The following is a 5,462-nucleotide window of genomic DNA, read 5'->3' on the forward strand; positions in this document are numbered from 1 at the left end:
AAAAAAAAAAAAAGGCTGAAAATTCACTGTGCTATTTTGCTTTAGAGTTACTCTTTAGAGTATAAATCTGATTTGATATTTTTGCACTCCAGTTTAAATCTGTAATTTTTCTTTGTTTTTTGAGATAGAGTTTTGCTCTATAGCTCAGGATGACTTTGAACTCACTATGTAGTTAAGGCCAGCCTCAAACTCACAGTGATCCTCCTACCTCACCTCCAGAGTACTGGGATTATGAGCATATGCCACCATACCCAGCTAGTTTTAGTTTTTGTTTTTTGTTTTTAGGAAAAATAGCAAATTATACATTATTTCATCTCCTCACTTTAAACTATGGCTTCATCATTAATAAAAGTGGATGCAAAAAATGGCTAAACTTTACAAAATATAGCAACACAACTTTACAATGTATAGGGTATCCTAAAGGTTATAACAATTTTATTAAGGTAAAGAATACCAGCTGGGCATAGGGGCGTATGCCTGTAATCCCAACACTTGGGAGGCCGAGTTCCTGAGTTGAGGGTCACTGCAAGTTTGAGGCCACCCTGGGCTACATAAGCAAGTTCAAGGCCAGCCTAACCTGCACAGTGAGACCCCCATCTCAAAAAATAAGACAAAACAGAAAACTAAACAGCAGTCAAAAGGGCTTCAGAATATCCATTTCTGAAAGGCTCCCTTATGATCATTTTATTTATTTATTTATTTATTTATTTGTAATTTTAGGACAGGTTCTACAGGGTGTACAGAGTCTCACTGAGTAGGTCAAACTTATAGTGATCCTTCTGTTTACAGCCTCCCAAGTGCTGGGATCATAGGCATGCGCCACCATGCCCAGTCTCAATTGCTGCCTTGGGTGCAGGACTGGCACGATAGGCCTGGGATCGGCAGGCCCAAGGATCAAATCCCTAGCCCCTGCATCAGCCTAAGCAGATGTTTTAATCCACTGATCTATTTGGCTAGCCCTTATCATTTTACTTGATAGCGGTTAACAGCCAAAGAAATGCTGCCCTCTGTTACAAAGTTCACAAAATAAAATTGTGAAAATGTAACAAAGGGCACAATATTGAACAGCATGGAAGAGACTGAAAAAGAAAACAACACAAAATACTGGTCTTAATCTACCAAGTAGAAATTGCTACAAAAGTTAAATCTGTCAAGCAGTCTGGCAAAAACTAGTTTTAACATGGATTTTTATGGTCAAAGATAATTTATTTAATATTTCACAAATTATGAGCCCTGTCTACCACAAAAATAGTGTTTTATAAAGGCTTGAAGATCTTTAAAATCCAGGATTTGTTCATAACTGTGTTCCTTAAAACAATGCTTCCGATAAACTTAAAAGAGCTACTTAACAAGGGATATCCCTCCTCAGTGATTAGCAGGAAACCTAAAAGTATCCTTATCTTATTCTGCTTTTGAAAAATCTATGCATTCATAGACATATGTTTGTTCCTGTGTGCTTGAAGGAAATACCTTAATTTGTGACATAAAACTTGTAAAAGAATCTTGTTGAGAAATCTTGTTAACTATTTCTCTTAATAAAGTGTTCCACAGCAGAAATGTTTTCAAGACAGTCCCAGTATTTCTCCAACTCTTGAGTAATATTTTTAAAGATTTCTATTCCCATACTTCCTTTCCTCCTATAGTCAACCACATAATGTCAGAGAACATGGGGTGGCAGGGGGGGGATGACCCTAAAATACCTTATCACCACTGTTAGAGCCTAAGCCTACGGTGTTGCTCAAAGTCGCATGTGTTCGGAGATGGGGATTAATCCACTGATAGAAAGAAAGGATGTAGCACATAGTTGAAGGCAGTGGGTCATGAAGGTGTGATTGAGACTGGAACTTATCCCTGGCATCTTACTCTTTGGCTTTTTCTGTCATTCTGTACTTTATGCCTTCAGAAGGGAAGTAGCACTGCTATGCCACAACCTTCCACCATTTTTCTGCCTAGAAGCCAGCCAAACATGGACAAAAACCTCTGAAACTGCAAGCCAAAATGTTTCCTCCAGTAGCTGTATTTGTCAGGTATTTGGTCACAAAGGCTGACTAACAGAAATACAATGTAATATATCTTAAGGAAAAAACACTCATCTGAAGATATACTTAAATAAAGCTCTAAAAAAATTTAATAATTTATATTTCTACAAATTCCTAAAAGAAAGCAACTATTTGTCTAATATAAATAAATGAGTGCTGTTTTGAATATTTTTAATGTCTGCTATGAATTCTTTTCCTAACCTTTTTCATTTCTTCCACATATGCAATCATGGCTTCTTCTTTAGTCATATCACCCAATGAACTCCAAGCATCCCTGGAAATGAAAATATATACATAATGACAAAAAGATATCTGATTTTCAATTGTGCAGAGTATAATAAATAGCTGGTACAATATGATTATCAATTTAAAAGAAATTCAAAAAAGAGCTATGTTATAGGTACTAAGAATCGCTAATAAATGTATCACCTTGAAGAAAACTTAGCACTCAGTGACTTTTAAAATGTTTCATCAACTATCATTCTTTGTTGAAGAAGTAGTCTAAATGGGCTTTTGTCTGACATTTGAAGTCTGCAATAGCATTCATTTAAGAATTAAAAAAAAGAACATAAAATGTTAGTCAATTGGGAAAATAGTAGAAACATCTTGGTAGTTTATGATTCTTTTAAGTACATTAAAAATCAAATGCCTATTCAAGTATAGTACATCAGAAATGACAGCACAGATGAAAAGTTAATGTGGCAGTTCTTGAGTCATACTCCTAGTTACACATTATCTTAAAGCCAAAGAAACAATGTCACTTGACAAGCAAAAGTCCTATTTTCCTTGGCAGCTAAAAGAGGTAGGGGAGTCTGTTTGCTCTTTTCCTTAGTTTGGGAGTTTCCCTGGGCATTAAAGAAAAAGAGAGAGAAGCCAAAAATGGTGCTGCATGCCTATAATCCCAGCACTTGAGAGGCTGAGGCAAGAGGATTGCCGTGAGCTCACAGCCAACCAGGGCTACACTGTGAATTCAGGGCCAGCCTGAACTACATAGTGAGACCCTGTCTCAGAAAAAAAGAAGACAGACTCATAAAGAAAAGTGTTGGGGCTGGGGAGTTAGCTCAGCAGCATAAGTGCCTGTCCAGCAAGCACAAGGTCCCAAGTTTAACTTCTAGTACCATTAAAAAAAAAAAAGAAAGAAAGGTATGTTTTGGGCTGGGGATATAGCTCAGCAGCATAAGTGTGTGTCTGGCAAGTGCAAGGTCCTGAGTTTGACTGCAGGTAGGAAAAGTGATTTTTTTTATTTTATTTTATTTTTTTTTTTTTGCAATTTTTCTGAAAAATTTTATCTTTTTTTTTTTTTCAACAAATAATACACTGCATATGTTCTTCTTAGTGGTTAATTGCTGTACAAGATGCGGGGGAAAAGTGATTTATCTTTATGTACTATACTTCTTGGTTTTATTGTTTTCCTGTCTTCTTCAAGATTTTCCTATTTATATAAAACTGTATGAAGGCCACCTGTTGTAGATAAAGTCCAGGGATATAGCTCAGCGGCATAAGCACCTGCCTGGCAAGCACAAGGTCCCAAGTTTGATCCCTGGTACTGCAAAAAGGAGAAAGAGAAAAAAAAGAATTGAGGCTAAAAACTGTATCCAGGGCCAGGAAGACAGCTCAGCAGCATAAGTGCCTGCCTGGCATGCTCAAGGTTCCAAGCTCAATTTTACTGGTACCACAAAAAAAAAAAAAAATAAATAAATAAAAACTGTATCCAGTACCCAGGACACTTTATGCACAGAATAATATACAACCACATAAGTAACAGTTGTATGATAATTATGTCATTAAAATTCTTTCTTAGCTCTATAAATAAAATTACCATTTATATCTTCCAATAGGATCCCAGAATCCAGGTCTTGAAAGTTTGCAGGGTCCTTCAGTTGCCTGTTTATAGAAACTATAGAACTTGAGCATCATTTCATGTGTTGGCTGGAATGAACCTATTGGAAAAATCCATTAAGTTCAGAACACTGAGGGAATATACCAATAATTCAAAGTTATGTATTAGCTTAACCATAAAATACTAGTAGTGAACTTATATTTTATTAATGGTTCAAATAATTTATTTCTACATCAGAAACAAAAGTTATGGTAGTTATATTTATTGCTTTGTTCCTCTACTTTCAAACAACTACAAAAATTTAGTTGTTTTATAACAATGCCCAAAATAGTTAAACAAACATGCTACATAGGTGTAGCAAAAATAACCATCCAATATAAAAACAAATATGTGAAAACACAGAATATTATTATCCAAAGTAAAGCTGTGACAATCAAAACTGTTTAGCATAATTCTGGTTAATAAAATTACTTCAGTAAAAATCCAACTCCTCCTGGGAAAATTTCAATTTCCCATTGGATATAAGGAACTTTTTCTAAAGCCTACTAGTATATACTTTGGTAGAAAAATAATTAGTTTAACATAAAGTAATTTCTCAATTTCTACCTCTGTATTTTTTTTAAGAGTATGAAAACTTATTGGAAAATAGGAATAGGGAATAAAGAATGGGGAACAGAAATAGTTCCTGAGACACAGGAGTCCCACATGGGTTGTCCTTCCTCTATAAGTCTAAACTCATCAATTTATCTGAAGATAAATCTTCATGTATTTTCTAGTATGTGTATAATCTTTTCTATGTTTAAAATAGTCAAATTGCATTAGCAAGCACTCTAAGTTGCAATATTTTCAATAGAAGTGACAACCTGAAACACTGTTTTATAATGAATGATTAAATAACTACAATATACACATATAACAAATTAACTTGCAAGTACGGCTCTATATTATATTATAGAAATATATGAATACTGAAATGAGAAATCCCATAATTTGCTATGAGAAAAAATGCAACTGAAAAAGAACACATACAGGTGGCACACAACTGTAATCCTAGCTTTCAGGGAGCTTGAGGCAGGAAGGTCTCAAGTTGAGCCCTGCTTAGACAACCTATGTCAAAAAAATAATTTTTTTTTTCCAGAACCGGGGATTGAACTCAGGCCCTTGAGCTTGCCAGGCAAGCACTTATTCTACTGAGCCATCTCCCCGGCCCCTTAAAATAAAATATTTTGAGCTGGCAATATAACTGAGTACAAAACCCCTATGTTCAATCCTCAGCACACACACACACAAAACACTAGCCAGGTGTAGTAACACATGCCTAGAGTCCCAGCACTTGGAAGGCTGAGGCAGGAGGTCTGCCATAAATTCTACGTTGGCCTAGGCTACAGAAGTTGAGTTCAAGGCTACCCAACATCACAGAGTGAGACACTGTCTCAAAAAAAAGACCAAAGTAGCATATATTATATGCTTTTTTTTTTTTTTTTTTTTTGTTTAGGGATTGAACTCAGGCCTTTGCGCTTGCCAGGGAAACGCCTACTCTGCTGAGCCCTCTCCCTGGCCCCTATATGCTCTATTTTTATAAA

The 5,462-nt window shown here is 35.7% G+C and overlaps 1 protein-coding gene across 1 annotated transcript in view; it reads right to left on the reverse strand.

Moving 5' to 3' along the window:
- The window catches only part of Acbd5 (acyl-CoA binding domain containing 5), a 71,310-nt gene that overhangs the window by 45,928 nt on the left and 19,920 nt on the right, over positions 1-5,462 (reverse strand). The window lies entirely within an intron of this gene.

This window comes from Octodon degus, unplaced genomic scaffold (genome assembly GCF_000260255.1).
Source record: "Octodon degus isolate 3935 unplaced genomic scaffold, OctDeg1.0 scaffold00145, whole genome shotgun sequence".
In the NCBI taxonomy this organism is placed as follows: domain Eukaryota; kingdom Metazoa; phylum Chordata; class Mammalia; order Rodentia; family Octodontidae; genus Octodon; species Octodon degus.